Source organism: Solanum pennellii, chromosome 8 (genome assembly GCF_001406875.1).
Source record: "Solanum pennellii chromosome 8, SPENNV200".
In the NCBI taxonomy this organism is placed as follows: domain Eukaryota; kingdom Viridiplantae; phylum Streptophyta; class Magnoliopsida; order Solanales; family Solanaceae; genus Solanum; species Solanum pennellii.
The window spans coordinates 17,921,983-17,941,354 of NC_028644.1; positions in this window are offsets into that span (position 1 = coordinate 17,921,983).

Below are 19,372 nucleotides of genomic sequence, written 5' to 3' on the forward strand. Positions count from 1 at the left end.
ATATATAACTGAACACTGAACTATACTGACAAACTGGTCAATCGTGACGACCGGGGAGCACCCCCCAGACGTAACCAGCGTCCTCGTCCTCGGAGAGGACTTAGACAAGCCTCTTAACATTCGTCATAAAATATCATAGGTCAAAAATGCGGAAAATTAAAACTTTTTACATGTTGAGGTATATATAGACCTCTCACATACTATATATGGAGTTTACTTAGACTCCTCTCATATGAAACTTACATAGACTTCTCGTTTAGTCAACATAACCAATACGTAAGGATTTAGTCTAATAAGTCGTCTCACATTAACCTATCTAAAACGAAGTAGAACATTCGGGCATAGCCCTCATACAAATTCATATTTGTCACATAGGGCTTACAACAAATGTCTTCAAGAATAGGAAAGAAATGAATGCCTTTAAGACAATATCAATACTATTGGGTAGAACATGTGACACCATCCGCGAACTAGAGGATCTACCAAAACTTGGGGAAAAGTCCAAGTCTTTGTGCAAAGTGACCTTGATACTCAACGGCCCAAACCTATGTTGTTTGGGAAAAGGGAAAGAAATATGAGTTAGTATAAACCACATATACTAAGTATGGATATATGCAATAAACCATTTGAAATCATACTCAAAAGGAAATTTAGTTCAAAACCATGCTATGTCACATCCGGGAAGTACCCCCTAGACGTAACCGGCATCATCGTTCTCGGAGAGGACTAAGACTAGCCTCTTAGCATTCATCATTACATTTCATAGGTTAAATTGCGGAAAATTTAAAACCTTTCATCTACTTCAAGAATATGTAATGCTTCTATGTGAGGAGTCTACGTAAACTCCATATATATATATATATATATATATATATATGGAGTTTACGTAGACTCCTCACATAGAAGCATTACATAGGCATCTACTTTTATTTCACATACATAATATAGCAATATAATCTCCTAGGAAGTCTAGGATAAGTCTCATATTAAACCATCTAGAATTAGTACAACATCGGGCATAACCCATACTTCATTACAATAAAAGCCACATATAGGCATATACAACAATAGTCTTCAAATAAAAGAGAATGAACAAAATTGTCTTTAAGACTAAAACAACATCCAATAGGTAGATAGTGACACCGTCCTCAAAAAGTGAGGACCTACCGAACTTGGAGAATGAGAATCCAACCCTCTTTAATGGCCCTCTAAAAGCTCAACGGTCGGAACCTACATTTTGTAGTAAACATAGAAACATGGGTTAGTACACCACTTGTACTAAGCATAGGCATATGCACATAAAACATTTGAAAGCATACATGATAAAGGGACATTTACTTTAGAAAACACTCTAAGTCATTTGAAAGTCTTTAATGCACATTCAAGAGTCCATATAAGCTAATAATGATATATACATTAAGACAATAATATCTTCAACACAAGACCAACATCATCAAGTATAGTCAAGTCAACATGTGTATAACATATTAGAACTATAATAAAAACAACTCCAACATCATGTTATACCCACAAAGCAATATAGGATGTTCATAACATTACAACATATACAAGACCCTTACTCATAAACCCACATCAAGTCTACAAGTGCAATGACCAAGTAAAGCCCCATAACCTTACTCAACCAAGTAAACCAAATAAAGGACCAAAAATAATGCCTAACGTCACATAACATAGCATCAAGAGTAGTCATCATCATATTTAACAATAAAGACCAATAACATGTTCATACATGAAACCAACATCATATAGTATCATCAACATGTAAAGTCAACATGCATATCATTCACTTTATAAGAGCATAAGAACATCAGAACATCCTTCTAAGATTTCCCTCAAGGCTAACTAGTGCAATGTATAGGTAGAGTCCCATACCCGTACCTAGACTAAGTCAAACCTCTTAAGTCATCTTAGTTAGAGTTCACTTTATTACTTCATTTTACTTTTGAGAACATCTTGCCTTAACCGATATATACCACATGAGCTAATGTGGAATCCAGTGTCATGAAACCCTACACCAAAAGAAGTCGTACTACTTGCCAAGGTAGTATCAAGATATGAACATAGCATATAGGTGGATCCACTAGCTAGTATCCTATGGGGGCAACATAGTTCAAGAACTAGGAGATGTTACTTTGGACCCTCTTTATGCGTTTGGCATTATAGTCTCTAATCTCATGACTACAATAGTGAACCTACGTTCCCTACTTGGGAAGGGATACTCTTCACCACTAGTCACTTGGTGCTAAGCTAGAGTCCCTTTTGAAATGTCTTTCTTTAACAATCATAACTTAGTTTAGGTCATATGAGAATAATTCCTTGTATAATCATAGTCAATATCTCAATAGGAATTGCATGAGAACACCTTTCAATACAACCCTCATATGTGAGATTAACATATTAACATCATAATATCATAGTAAGGCACATAGGTACTTTATAACCAACCTTATATCATTACATCTTAAGCATAATCTCACAATCACATAATCAAGACATTTCAATTGCATCATCATACCACACCTACTTAATCCAATCACAAGATATACTTTAATTGAACTTCATCACCAAGTACAAACCATCATAATTGAAGTAAAGGTTTAGGATAACAAAGACTTACTCAATCTCCTTCAAAATCCAACATCATGGTCTTACCATCAACCAACCAATTTCATCCAATAATAGGCTTAGTAACATCATTCAATAGTAATTGATACAATAACTAGGTCAATTGCATCATCACTATCCCAATTAACTTCAATTCAAAACCTAGGGTTAGGGGGAAAAGGTTTCATTATAATTCTTCAAGAAATAGATCCAATCCCAACAATACATTACACTAGGCAGTCCATAAACAAATTAGAATAGATAAAACAATTCTAACAATCAATAAATTCATCAATTCCCATAAATTGATAAGCAAGATCCAAAATTTGGGGGATTTGATTTGAGTGAGTGAAAGCCTAAAGCCTAAAGAACCTGTAATACTCCGAAAGCCTAAAGCCTAATTTATATCTGAACATGAGAGTCTAAGAGTTCTAACACTTTTTATAAGTCAATTATAATGTTTTGAGTCATTTAGGAAGTTTTATAATCAAAACGTCAAGGAACGTCCATGACGTTCGAAAACTAGTTCAAGAGGTGCTAGAGTGCCTTAGCCTATTTGACTAAGTTTTAAGAGTCGGAAAATGATGAATATTGGTGGAAGGGTGCATATAATGTATTAGAGTTAGTTTATAGTATAAAATTCTGGGTACAACTCTCCAAGGACCAACCAAGGACCCTTGAGGAGGACCCTACCAAAAGTGGCCAAAAGTTGTCAAGGGATAGTGTCACCAACGATGGCCATCGACGAGGCGTGGTCCAATCGACGGGGCGTCGATGTCCACTGTCGTTGGACACTTATACAAATAAGTAGGAAGACTTCTTGACAAATCTCTTACCAAAACGAGGTACCAACAGGATGGTTGGTCCCTTGGCCGTTGATTGACAAACGAGGCGTAGACGTGGTCTCATTTGTCAAAGAGACTGTTTTTGTTGCACGATTTAGGACTTGCTAAATTAATTAATTAGGAGGTTATTTAATTATTTAGGGGTTAATGGAGTTCTAATTAATTTATTTAATGACCTATATAAAGACCCTAACCTAATTAAACTAACCTAACCCTCATAACTCCAAAACCCAAATTGCTCCTCCTTCTCTATTCTTTCTCTCTCCCAAAGAAACCCCATTGAAGACTTAGAAAAGAAGGGTTATAGTGATGTAAAGTATCAAGTTTCTCCATCAAAATTCATCAATTAGTAAGGTATATGATTCCTTTCATCTTTGGGATCTCTTTCCCCAAAGGGCTCCTCAAAATTGATTTCAAAAAGTATGAAATTCAAGTGGGTTACTTCCAATACGCAATTGATCTTGTGAATTGCTTTGTTTATGATTTATATTGGTTATTATGAGTATATTAACATGTATTTTGGTTACATTACACTAATTCTTGATGCATTGTCCTAGTTTGTGGACGATGGCCTTTTCCCCTTAACCCTAGGTTGTGATCTTGAATTAAATTGTATAGTATTGATATAATTTGTTTGGTTAGTGTGTGAATTACTATCCTATGTTGTTTTTATGCTAATTATGAGTATATTCTGATATATTTTAATCCAATTATGCTTGTTCTTGAGTAATTGACCTAGGTTGTGAAGTAGATTATGAACTTGAGCTAAGTCTCTAATTCTAGGCTATGAACTAGTGATGAACTGTTGTATAATGATTCAATTGGCCTTGTTATCATGTTATTTACTATTGTGTTATGGTATTACACACATTGTTGGGTTAAATTGGAGGGTTGATGGTAAGACATTGATGAAGGCATTGTGAAAGAGATTGAGTAAGTCTTGTGATCTCTATTATTTACTTCAATTATGATTACTTGTGATTAAGTGATGATGTTGTATTTAAGTATACCTTATATTAATATTGATAGGGTTTGTATGATGTTGAATTGAAATGTCTTGAACTATGGATTGTGATTTGTTGGCTAAGATGTAAATGTTATAAGGATGGTGATAACTTACCAACGTGCCTTATTATGATGTGACTATGTAAATGCGCTAACCTCACTTGTATGAATTATAACAAAAGGACAATACTCATGCAATTCTTATTGATCTATGATGATGATGATTATATAAGGGATACACTCTATGACCTACATTAAGATATGATGATTAATAAAGGCATTAAAGACATTTCAAAAAGGACTCTAGCTTAGTACCGAGTGAACTAGAGTGAGGAGTGTCCCTTCCCACATACGGAAGGTGGGATAACTAATGTACTCATGAGATTGGAGACTATAATGCATGTATCATAAAGAGGGTCTCAACTATATCTTTTAGTTCTTGAACTATGTTGCCTCCATAGGAATACTAGCTAGTTGATCCACCTATATGTTATGTTCATGTTTTGTAACTACCTTGGCAAGTAGTCCGCCTTCCTTCGATGTAGGGTTCCATGACACCGAATTCCACATTAGCACATGTGGTCTATGTTGGTTAAGGCAAGATGTTCCCAAAACGTAAAATGAACTAAAAGATTGAAATCTAACTAGGATGACCTAAGGGGTTTAGCTTAGTCTAGGTAGGGGTATGGCTCTACCTAAACATTCACTAGTTAGACTTGAGGGAAATCTTAGGAGGATGTTCTTATACATGTATATGCTTATAATTGTACATGATATGTATATGATGATCTTGCATACTGATGATACTATATGATGATTGGTTTCACTTATGAACATGTGTTTGGTCTCTATTTATAAAGTATGATGATACCTACTCTAAATGATATGCTATGTGAAGTTAGACATTGGTTCTGGTTCTTGTCGGGTCTGCTTGATTGAGTAAGGTTATGGGGCTTTGCTTAGTCATTGCACTAGTTGACTTAATGAGGGTTCATGAGTAATGGTCTTGCTTTATTGATGATGTTCGGAACTCTTATACATACTTTTTGATATTATAACTTGATGATAGAGTTTTCTTGATTATGTGCTCAATTATGTTATATGCATGTTGGCTTGATTGGACTTAGTATTTTTGGTCTTGTGATGTACATGATTTTGACTTAATGAATATATCTTATTGATTGGTATGAGTACTTGAATGTGTATAAGGCTTTTCAAAGTAAATTTCATACTTTAATGAAATGTCCCTTTTTAACATGATTTTATGTTGTGTGTGCATATGGTCTCATACATAGTACAAGTGATGTGCTAACCCCTTTTTATCCCTTTCCCCCCAACATTTTAGGTTCCGATCATTGAAGGCTCGTGAGGACGTTTGAAGGAAGACTTGGATTATCACTCTCTAAGTTTGGTAGGTCCTCACTACTTCGAGGACAATGCCATTTTCTAGCTTTGGATATTGATTAGTCTTAAGACAATGTTCATTTCCTTTCATTTGAGTAGTAAGGATTGTATAGCCTATATGTGGCTTTTATCGTATTGATGTATGGGCTATGCCCAATTGTTATACTCTTGTTTTGATGGTTATGAGATGAGACATCCGGTCTTAAGACTATGTTATATCTTTATATATATATATATATATATATATATATGTATATATATGTGCAATAAAAGTAGAAGACTAAGTAATCTTCTTATACGAAGGGTCTATGTATACTCGATACAAATATATATATTATGTGTATGCGAGATGTCTATGTAAACCTTATGGTAGATAAAAGAAAAGTTTCAAAATTTTTCGCATCTTAACCTATGAATGTAATGATGTAACCAAAGAGGCTAGTCTTAGTCCTCGATGAGGAGGACGACGCGGGTTACGTTTAGGTGATTCTCCCGGATGTGACAAACTTGGTATCAGAGCATGAGGTTAACTATCTTTTGAGTCGATGTCTCACTTGACCACGTCTATGTATATTATTATTCATAATTTTGAAGCGAGCCACACTTATGAATTGGAAACTATAAAATGATTACGAAATTCTCCTTTTCTTGGAACTCCGATGTCGTGCCTCGAGAGTTTTGACTGTATGTGACGTTAGTATCTAACCCTTTTATTGTGATTATAGGCAGCGAATACTCGAAGAACATCCACTCAAAAACTTAATGAAGAGATTGCGAATGCAGGAGTTCCTCCCCAAGGCAATCAAGTCCCTCCTTTTGAAGAAGTTGCTAATGATGACCAAGCTCTTGTCAATCCTCCTCCTTTGACGGATGGTTACACAAGGGCTGCCTTTCTCCAAATGGCCCAAGCCATCACTACTCAAGCACAAGCCGTCACTACTCAAGCTCAATCCATGATGGCCCAAGCTAATCGAGAGGTTGTACCCCGGTAAACCAACCTGTTGGCACCATGGCCTCTCGTTTGAGGGATTCCACAAGGATGAATCCCCCTACTTTCTATGGGTCCAAATTTGAGGAAGACCCCCAAGAATTCATTGATGAAACCTACAAGATCCTCTATGCTATGGGGTTGACTACTAGTGAGAAGGCCGATTTAGCCACTTACCAACTCAATGATGTGGCCCAAACTTGGTACGTCCAATGGAGAGACAACATTCCTTTAAGAGGTGGATCGGTGACTTGGGAGATTTTCAAGAAGACTTTTTTGATAGTTTCTTTCCTAGGGAGAAGAGGGAAGCCAAAGTGGAGGAATTCATCAACCTTCGTCAAGGATATATGAGTGTACTTGAATACTCTTTGAAATTCACTAAATTGTCAAAGTATGCTCCTTCTTTGGTTTTCGATCCTAGGGATGAAATGAGTCGCTTTATGATAAGAGTGTTGGATGACTTGAAAGAAGAGTGTCATTCCGCTATGCTACATGACAATATGAATATTTCTAATCTCATAGTTCATGCTCAAGAAGTGGAAGAGACAAGGGTTAAGAGAAAGAGTAGTGATGCCAATAGGGCCAGGTCTTTTGATGGTGGTTCTTCAAAGAGTAGGCTTGACATCCAAGACAAGCCTTGGTTTAAAAATAGGTCTTCTAATCAAGTTCGTACCAAATTTCCCAACGCTCGTGATGATAGGGTGTCTAACCCTATGTTTCAAAAGAGCAAGGGTACTAGCTCACCAAACAAGAAGCCAACTTGTGGAAAGTGTTGCAAGAAGCATTATGGTGATTACCTTGTTGGGACGGACAATTGCTTTGGGTGTGGCAAGAGTGGCCACAAGGTTAGAGATTGCCCAAATGTGAAGAGGCAAGACAAAGGTAGTGGGCAAACTCAAACTAGTGGTTCTAACGTGGATCCTCCAAAGAAGAATTGCTTTTATGCACATCATTCTAGGGGTGAACAAGAGATTTCTCCCGATGTGGTGACGGGTATGTTACAAGTCTTCTTTATTGATGTATTTGCTTTACTTGATCCGGGTGCTACACTATCTTTTGTTACTCCCTTGATAGCTAGAAAGTTTGATATTTTTCTCGATATTCTAAATGAACCTTTCATGGTAACTACCTCGATAGGTGAGTTGGTCGTTGCAAAGAGGGTATATAGAAATTGTCCTATAATGTTGCCCAATAGAGTTACTCATGTGGAATTAGTAGAACCTGATATGGTCGATTTTGATGTCATTTTGGGGATGGATTGGTTGCATGATTGTTTTGCTTCCATTGATTTTAGAACTAGAATTGTCAAGTTCAATTTTCCAAATGAACCCGTTTTAGAGTGGAAGGGGGGATATTTTATTCCTAGAGGTCGTATCATCTCTTTTTTTAAAGCTTGTAAATCTCGAAGGGGTGTCTATATCACATAGTAAGAGTTAAAGATTTAGACTCCTAAAATCCTCCCATTGAGTTAGTCCCCGTAGTAAGGGAATTTTCGGAGGTCTTTCCTAATGATCTTCCCTGAATCCCTCCCGAATGGGAAATTGACTTTCGTATTGACTTACTACCGGATACCAATCCCATTTCAATTCCTCCTTATCGGAGGGCTCCGGTGGAATTGAAAGAGTTGAATGCTCAACTCAAAGATTTATTAGACAAAGGCTTCATTAGGCATGACATTTCTCCATGGGGTGCGCCGATTTTGTTTGTAAAGAAAAAGGATGGTTCCCTTAGAATTTGCATCGGTTATCGCCAACTCAAAAAAGTCACTATTAATAATAAGTATCCTCTCCCTTGGATTGACGACTTGTTTGATCAACTCCAAGGGGCAAGCTAATTTTCTAAGATTGACTTGAGGTCGGGGTATCACCAACTTAGGGTGAGAGGTAAGCATATACATGAAATGACATTTCAGACGAGATATGGTCACTATGAGTTCTTAGTAATGTTATTTGGTCTCACTAATGCCCCGATGACATTTATGGATCTCATGAATAGGGTATTTTGAAGTTACCTAGATTCATTTGTCATTGTCTTCATTGACGACATCTTGGTATATTCGAAAAATGAGGGTGAACACACAGACCATTTGAGGGTGGTGTTACAAGTGCTTAAGGAGAACCAATTATTTGCCAAGTGCAGCAAATGTGAGTTTTTTGTTGAGGTCGGTGACGTTTCTTGGTCATATCATCTCTAGTAAGGTACTTGAGGTTAATCCGAGGAAAACTGAGGCGGTGAAAAATTGTCCTAGACCATTGACTCTGACCGACATTAGGAGTTTCTTGGGTCTAGCAGGTTATTATAGCAGGTTTGTGGATGGTTTTGCGTCCATTGCATCTCCTTTGACTACTTTGACCCAAAAGAGTAGGAAATTTGAGTGGTCGGAGGCATGTGATAGAAGTTTAAAAATCTTGAAAGATAGGCTTACTTATGCTTCGGTGTTGAATTTACCGTAGGGTATCAAGGACTTCGTGGTATATTGTGATGCATCCTGAGTGGGTTTAGGGTGTGTACTTATGCAACATGGGAAAGTAATAGCCTATGCCTCTAGGCAACTTAAGGTTAATGAGAAGAATTATCCAACTCATGATCTTGATTTAGCGGCCGTGGTATTTGCCTTGAAAGTATGGAGGCATTACTTGTGTGTTTTGCATATTGATGTGTATGCCGACCTCAAGAGTCTTCAATATGTGTTTACTCAAAAGGAGTTGAATCTCCGACAAAGAAGGTGGTTGGAATTATTGAAAGATTATGACATGAGTGTTTTCTACCCCTCGGCAAGGCCAATGTGGTTGCGGATACTCTAAGTTGTATGACCATGGGTAGTGTGTCTCATGTAGAAGAAGATAAGAAATACGTAGCGAAAGATGTTCATAGGTTAGCTAGATTGGGTGTTAGATTGAAAGATTCTCCGAATGGCGGTTTTATGGTTCATCATAACTCTGAGTTGTCTTTAGTGGTTGAGGTGAAATCTAAGCAACACCTTGATAAACTATTGATTGAGTTGAAGAAATCATTTCTTGGTAATCTTAATGAGTCATTCTCCTTGGGGGGGGGGGATGGTGTCTTGAGGTATCAAGAAAGGTTGTGTGTTCTCAATGTAGATGGTTTGAGGAACCGGCTTCTTGAGGAAGTTCATGGGTCCCGTTACTCCATTCATCTGGGTTTTACAAAGATGTAATAACCTTAGATAAGTGTTTTGTTGGGGAGGAATGAAGAAGGACATAGCGGAATTTGTTGCAAGGTGTCCAAATTGCCTACAAGAGAAAGATGAACACCAAAAGTCGGGTGGTTTACTCCAAGAAATCCAAGTTCCTACTTGAAAGCGGGAAAATATTAATATGGATTTTGTGATAGGTTTGCCTCGGACACAAAAGAAATATGACTCCATATGTGTGGTTGTGGATAGGTTGACCAAATACGCTTTATTCCCGTCAAGTCTACATACACGACAGAGGATTATGCAAGGATCTTCATAGATGAGATTGTGTGTCGCTATGATATTTCCACTATCCATCTTCTCGGATAGGGGTGCACAATTCACATATAGGTTTTGAAGGTCATTCCAAAAAGAGTTGGGTACCACGGTGAAGTTAAGCAACGTTTTTCATCCTCAAACGGATGGCCAATTGGAGCGTACTATTCAAATCCTTGAGGATACACTTAGATCTTTTATAATTAATTTCAAGGGAAGTTGGGATAAGCACTTGACTTTGGTTGAGTTTGCTTACAACAATAGTTACCATTCATCTATATCTATGGATCCTTATGAAGCCTTGTATGGTAGGAGATGTAGATATCCAATCGGATGGTTGAAGTGGGCGAATCTTCACTTTTAGGTCCCGATTTGATTTATAAGACTTTGGAGAAGGTTCATGTCAAAAGAAATAGCTTAAAACAGCCTATAGCCGGCAAAAATCCTATGCCGACCATAGGAGAAGAGAATTAGAGCTTGAAGAAGGTGATAAAGTGCATCTAGAAATTTTGCCTATGAAAGGGGTGGTGAGATTTGGCAAGAAAGGAAAGTTGAGTTCTCGTTATGTGGGTCTTTATGAAATCTTGCAAAAGATTGGTAAGGTTGCATATGAGTTAAGGTTGCCTAGTGAATTGACTTCGGTTGATCCGGTGTCCATGTTTCTATGCTTAAGAAGTGTATCGGTGATCCCGAGTCCATTCTTCCTATGAAGGTCTAGGTGTTCAAGAGAACCTCTCTTATGATGAGGTTCCAGTTCAAATCCTTGATAGGGAAGTAAAGAAGTTAAGGAACAAAGAGGTGGCTTCCATAAAGGTGTTATGGAAGAATCATCTAGTTGAGGGTGCAACATGGGAGGACGAGGCCGACATAAAGTCCCGTTACCCTCATCTATTTGATAACTAAGGTTAGTTATTCCTACTAATAATGAAAATAATGACTAAATTTGACGTTGCTTTGATTTTTGGTGAAGTTTTGCAAAAATGTACATGTTACAATGAATTACAGTGAAGTTATGCCTATAAACTTAAAAATGTTGCTTTTTACTTGTTTTGAGTCATGCGTTGCATTTTGGTATATTGTGTCTTTATGAATTGTATTGAGCATGTTGATATGTGTTGAAAAAAGCCTCGACATAAAGAATAAGCATGAAATGAATGATGAAGTCTTATGAGTTGAAAAATGATGTTTTGAGATGCATTGTGAAAAAGGCCATGTGATTACGTTGATTTTGATGGTGAATCATGTTTTGATGTGATGTTTTTGGTTGGGCTTCTAGTTTTGAGTGTATTCATTCCTTTTAAAGAATTTTAGTGTCATTCGGGGACGAATGTACCTAAGGGGAGATAATGTAATACTCCGAAAGCCTAAAGTTTAATCTATAGCTTAACATGAGAATCTAATAGTTGTAACACTTTTTATAAGTCAATTATAATGTATTTGAGTTAGTTAGGAAGTTTTAGAATCAAAACATCAAGGAACGTCCATGACATCCGGAAACTAGTTCAAGAGGTACTAGTGTGCCTTAGCCTATTTGACTAAGTTTTAGGAGTCAGAAGATGACAAATTTTGGTGTAAGGGTGTATAAAATGTATTAGAGTTAGTTTATAGTAGAAACCTTTCGGGTAAAACTTCCCAAGGACCAACCAAGGGCCTTTGAGGAGGACCTTAGCAAAAGTGGCCAAAAGTTGTCAAGGGAAATGTCACCACCGAAGGCCATCGACGAGGCGTGGTCCAATCGATGGGGCGTCGATGACCACCGTGCCAAATACGTAGGAAGAATTCTTGAGAAATCTCTTACCAAAACGACGGCCAATAGGACGGTTGGTCCCTTGGCCATCGATTGAAAAAAGGGCGTAGACCTGGTCTCGTCTGTCAAGTAGACTATTTTTGCTGCACGTTTTAGGTTGCTAAATTAATTAATTAGGTAGTAAGTTAATTAGATATTGTTTAAGGGGGGTACAATTAAGTTATTTAATGACCTATATAAAGACCCTAACCTAATTAAACTAATCTGACCCTCATAAATCTCTAAACCCAAATTGCTCCTCCTTCTCTCTCCCACAGAAACCCCATTGAAGGCTTAGTAAAGAAGGGTTCTAGGTATGAAAAGGATCAATTTTCTCCATAAAACTTCATCAAATAGTAAGGTATGATATTCCTTTCACCTTTGGGATCTCTTTCTCCAATGGACTCCTCCAAATCGATTTCAATAGTATGAAATTCAAGTGGGTTTACTTCCAATACGAAATTGATCTTGTGAATTTCTTTGTTTATGATTTATCATGGTAATTATGAGTAGATTAACATGTATTATTGTTACATTATACTAATTCTTGATGCATTGGCCTAGTTTGTGGAAGATGACCTTTTCCCCTTAACCCTAGGTTGTGATCTTGAATTGAATTGTATAGTATTGATAGAATTGGTTTGGTTAGTTTGTGAGTTACTATACTATGTCGTTATTATGATAATTATGAGTATATTTTTATATATTGTAATCCAATTATGCTAGTTCCTGAGTAATTGACCTAAGTTGTGAAGTACATTATGAACTTGATCTAAGTATCTAATTCTAGGGTATGAACTAGTGATGAATTGTTGTAGAATGATTCAATTGGCCTTGTTATCATGTTGGTTACTATTGTATGATGGTATTACACCCATTGTTGGGTTAAATTAGAGGGTTGATGGTAAGACCTTGATGAAGGCATTGTGAAGGAGATTGTGTAAGTCGTTTGATCTCTATTCTTCAATTATCATTACTTAGTGATTAATTAATGATGTTGTATTGAAGTATACCTTATATTAAGATTGATAGGGTTGGTATGATGTTGAATTGAAATGTCATGAACTATGAATTGTGAGTTGTTGGCTAAGATGTAAATGTTATAAGTATGGTGATAACTTACCAATGTGCCTTATTACGATGTAACTATGTAAATGTGCTTACCTCACTTGTATGAATTGTAATGAAGGACAATACTCATGCAATTCTTATTGAGCTTTGATGATTATATAAGGGATAAAACCTATGACCTACATTAAGCTATGATGATTAATAAAGACATTAAAGAAATATCAAAAGGGACTCTAGCTTAGCACCGAGTGAACTAGAGTGAGGAGTGTCCCTTACCCTAGGGAAGTTAGGATCACTAATGTACTCATGAGATTGGAGATTACAATGTATGTAGCATTAAGAGGGTACCAACTATATCTCCTAGTTCTTGAACTATGTTGCCCCCATAGGAATACTAGCTAGTGGATCTACCTAGATGCTATGTTCATGTTTTAGTAATACCTTGGCAAGTAGTCCGCTTCCTTCGGTGTAGGGTTACATGACACCGAATTCCACATTAGCTCATGTGGTCTATATCGGTTAAGGCAAGATGTTCCCAAAAGGTAAAATGAACTAAAGGAATGAACTCTAACTAGGATGACCTAAGGGGTTTAGCTTAGTCTAGGTAGGAGTATGGGACTCTACCTAAATATTGAACTAGTTAGCCTTGAGGAAAGTCATTAGAGGATGTTATTATATATGTATATCCTTATAATTGTACGTTATATGTATATGATGATCTTGCATATTGATAATACTATATGATGATTAAACACTTACGAACATGTGTTTGGTCTCTATTGCTAAAGTATGATGATATGTACTCTAAATGATATGCTATGTGAAGTTGGACATTGTTTATGATTTTTGTTGGGTTTACTTGATTGAGTAAGGTTATGAGGCTTTGCTTAGTCTTTGCACTAGTTGACTTAACGAGGGTTAATAAGTAATGGTCTTGCTTTTGTTGTGATGTTAGGAACTCTTATACATATTTGTTGATATTATAACTTTATGATAGAGTTGTCTTGATTATGTGCTCAATTATGTGATATGAATGTTTGCTTGATTAGACTTAGTATTGTTGGTCTTTTGATGTACATGATTTTGACTTAATGAATATGTCTTATTGATTGGTATGGGTTCTTGAATGTGTATAAGGATTTTCAAAGTAAATTTCATACTTTAATGAAATGTCCCTTTTTAACATGATTTTATGTTTGTTTGTGCATATTGGTACGCTCAAATTTACTTCTCGAAAAGAAGTATAAGCGGTCGTATCAAGTAAAGAACCCAACTATGAGGTTGGGGTCGATCCCACGTGGAAAATGATTTAGACTTAACTTTAAATTACAATTACTTCTATTTAATCAAGTCCTTTCCGAAAACGGGTAATAAAATGGGGGTTTTAAATAACAAAAGGAATTAAATATTTCTAAGTAAACAAGTAGCAAGTATGAATCTTTGATATTTATCAAGTGATGAGAGTAACTAGGGCATAAGTGTTCCCCACAGGTTCATAACGCGGTAATTCTAGCTGTAACAATCCTTTCCTAGTATCTTGCATGCAAAGTGGTAAGTTATGTATCCCTAATTCCTTGGTCCGGCAACTAGGGAATTTCACTCCACACCTTGGTCCGGCTACGTGTATATGCTTTACTAAACCTTACCTTTACCTCATATTAAGCATAATAATGATGTATGGCTTAGTTGTTACTTTGGACCAATCAACAATAGCCTATTAGATAATGTATACTAAATTTACGTTGATAATTCTTTTCTTATTATCTACCTCCTTGGTCCAACAAGTAGCAACAAGGAGAGGTCTAAGGCGTGCACTCATTAAAAAGACTTCCAAATAAAAAAATTATCATCACATGCAAGAGACTATTTTAGAATTATTATTTTAGCTAGTTTTTACCTTATTATTTACCCATGGTTCCCACAACCCTGGTTATGGATTTAGTTACCCATGTTCATAATTACATAATTCGTATTTATTAGACAAGAATTCATGTACTTACTTTGATGAGATTGAAGAAAATCCAGAAAATCACTTGAATTCGAGAAAATTATGCAATAAACGATTCCAAAAAAATGAAGTATTTTCCAAAACCCAATATTCAACAATCAATATTACAAATCAGAAAAATAACCAAGAGTCTAACGTCAAAAACGAGGTTTTTACCAGTATTTATAATAAAGAAGTCCTAACATAAAAATGAAATCTATTTAAGGAAAATCTTCCCAAAAATGCGTCTGAGTCGACGACTGGACCGACGGGCTATCGAGTCCACGACAGACCGTCGAGGCCTCCCGTCGTTCCATACTTAGAATCTTTTTCAGTTGCTTTCTTCTCCAACTCACTGTTACTATCGATGGACCAGGATGACGGTCCGTTGAGTGCACGACGGTCCGTCGATGGCTTTCATTTCTCCACACTTAGAATCTTTTCAAGACGAGTACTGGGGCTACTCTCTGTTTGCAATGACAGATGTGCAGGATGTTCTGTCGTGGATATGATCGTCCGTCGATAGCTTCTGTAGCACCACACTTGGTCAGAATTCCCTAATCTTCGTTCAGCAACATTTTCTTTAGACGACGGTTGCCACTTACGGACCGTTGAGGGGTAGACAGACCGTCGATGGCTCCTGTAGTCATCACTTTTGCAATTTCAGCACAGTTCTTTCGTATTTTCATACTGGACAATTTTCCTGCAAACAAAGAGAAAAATACATTAAAACTACTACAAAAAGGCCTTAGACACACACTAAACTTAAGGAAAAAGCATTGAAAGTACCGTGAAACCACGGTACATCAACACCCTCAACTTAAATTCGTTGTTTGTCCTCAAACGACGCAATATGACTCACCACAAAACCTTTGTACAAGAGTATCCTTATTTTAGCTTTCGCATTCATCTGGCTATCAATCCCGATTATTTTCATTATGTTTATGCATGCTATCACTATTAGGCTCTCTCATGTGGATTAGACCATGACACAAACTCACCGCACACCGAAACCTCTCCTCTTTGATGTCTCACCAAGGTACCAATTTTCTGGTATTGCAAATAGTGTCCTCACTTCAAAACAACATCCTCTTTTTTCACATAATGATTTCAGTTTGAGTATAAGGATTATTTTTTTTCAACACTGGCTCTCAGAACAACTTCACCCCTTATTTACTGGTTGCCATAGGCTTGACCTTATTTTCACAGCTTTAAGTTCACTATAATAGACTCTTAGGATCACGATAGGATATTCTTAGCTTGTAACTTAGGCTCAGGATTAGGTAGGGTACATTTGGATGTATGTTAGTGACTTATTGCCCTCCTTGACATAACGGGTAAGCGCTATTGCCCTTATTGACATAACGGCTAAGCGTCCTACCTTTTCATCATTTTATTCCGCCATATGTCTTATTTTTTTATATTCTTTTGCCTTAATTTTCTCCTTTCTTTCTCCTTTTGTATAAGTGACTTTTTTTTTTAAATTTTCACTTTACTTTCAACTTTTCTTGAGTCACTTTTGTTTTGTTCTTTCTCTTTTTTTTATTTTTTCAACCCCACTTTCCAGAGCGTTCCTCAACTAGACACCCTCAACTCATGGTTTTACCATGCGTCAAGGTACACAATGCAACTTATGATTTGTGCATAAGCTCTGGTGCACATTTCCAAGGAGGGACTAGGGCCAACATATTGTTCCCAGAAAAGATCGGTTGGGGTGAAAAAGAAAGGTCTATTTTAAGATTTAATTATTTGGATGAAGAAGGGATTAATTTTATTCGGTTTTCTGTTATCTAGGCTAAAGATTGAATATCTTGAACAAGGGCCTATGATCCTTTCCTAATTGTCTATCACATCTTACTTTTAGGAGGACTCACCAGGCAAGTTCTAGATCAGTACCAATGGTGGACTATTCAAATTTTCCTCACACTCACTTGACATCTCATTACTCTACCAGATTATCAGACACCTAGTTCAAGTTTTAGATTCAGGGTCATTGCCGTGGTGTATCTCTATGTCATGCTTAGATCCACACATTCATCAGTTACTATGCCTAGTCATGCAATATTTTCTTTAAGTTGGGATATCATTCTGTTTAGCCATCATGCTTCAGATTCCATTTCTATACTATGTATAAAAGATACAAATATGCCGGTTCAACAATAAAATAGCCAATCTCTTGGGGAAAAAGAACACAGGCAAGAAAACCCCAAGAGAGGATCGTGAGTTGGCTACTCAGACTTCACCCTAGCACTCACTTTCCATTTACCCCACCCCCAACAAAAAGACATTCAATTGTCCCCAATGCATAAAGGTATATAAATAAGGGTGATAGGTGAAGCAAGCCTGAGGCGCAAAGCGCCGATGATCAATATGCTGACAAGTCCGGTTTCCCAAAACCCGCTCCCTCTGTATTAGGGACACCATCAGTGGTGTCCTCAACAATAACAACACCATCAGTAGTGCTCCTCTCAGCCTCAACAATTTTGGATCTAGATGCCCCAGCAGCCACTTCTAGAATTCTCAACTGGGGGGCCTCTTCATCAATCAGCGATGCTGTCCTCGCGGCCTTCAACTCACTACGCTCTTTCTTCCATGCCTGAGACATCCTCATCTCTAACTCGGTATCTCTTGGAATGATCTCGTGGGGGAGGTGGTGGCACAACAGTGGTGGAGAACAGGGCAACCAACACCGTGTCCTCAGCAGGCTTGGCAGAAGGGGCCTCAGACTCAGGTACCAGAGCCTCCAGTATGGTATCCAAGTCTGCTCTCAGACTCTCCATAACAGCCTGGAGATTCGTCAAATTCACTGTAGGGGTTGGCCGGTCGAGAACCCGCAACTCAAATGCAGATAAGCAGTGGTGGACCTCTATGATCTGCCGCTCAGTATGCTAGGCCATTTTTCTCTCTCCGCTCCTCCACCTCAACAATGGAACTCTGCATTGAAGGCTGGATGTGATGCATAAGTGTGGCCATTTGGGACTCTAATTTCTGGACCCTAGCAAGCGGGACCTGTGTAGCAGAAGGAGTCAAGCGGGAAGATCTAGGAGCAGTGCTAGCACCCGAGATAGACTCAACTGGGGTTGTGTCGATATGCTCGGATGTAGCCGGATTAGTCGCTTGGTCTTGATCTACCGTGGCCGCCAGGTTCTCACCGAGCGGCTGCACCTCTGGACGTGGTCCTTTGTGGGGATCCAACTCATTGGCCTCATCCCTTATGAGGCCAATATCCACTATTCCGGGCGGGGTCTTGATCACATCAATGTTCCACACGGGCACTCCTGCAGACCTGCACAACTCAAAGACCATGAACGGGAAGGGTTAAGTAGTAGTGGCCTTAAAGGCCCTCTCATGCATCACCACCTGCAAGAGCAACGCGAAGTCCACCTGGAACCCCGCGACCATGGCAGCCATCAACGCTTCACGATCCCAAGTGACAATGTTATCAGCAGCAGTGGGGGAAAGGTAGTGTCAGACCAGTAGCCATAAGAATTTGGCTTTGAAGGTGAGGTTCACCTTCTTGATGCTCCCCTTGGGCTCCAACACCCAATCAGCAGCCTCACAATCCATGGAGAGGTGCTGTGCTATCCACCGCTTGGTGGTTTCTCTCACATCTGGCTCACACTGGAACCATCCGTCCTTGATCAACTTCCATCGATAGTCAAACTCGGAGGTGAGAAGGGTCGTGGTGGTGCAACGTCCGAGCCATAGAGAATCCTGCGATTGGCCGACAAAGAAATATCAACCCGCTTGACACGGACTCGGACGTACTCCAGAGGTGCATGTTTGGCTGGATTGGCCCGCTTGTCCAACTAAGATCGGAGAGTCACCACATAGGAGGCGTAGAACTCTCGCACCATTTCTTCGCTATAGAAGCCCAGATTCCGAGCCGTCCACTCCAGCCGATGTCTGGTGAATATAGCATGGATGGCCGATATAGTAGGAAGACTCCCAGTGAGAACCCGCCGCTCGAGTGTCAGGGTCCGGGTCGTGAACTTCTTGTCGTTGGGCACCTTGGCATTAGCATATTCTTGATATTGACCCTCTACACACCACCGGTTGGGATTATCAGCAACCAGAGAAGGGATGACAGTCTGCGGTGCTGGAGTAGAATCAACATTATCATCCTCATTAGACGAGGCAAACAGGACCAAAGTGGCTGGAGCATTGGCATTAAGAAGAAGAAGCCTCC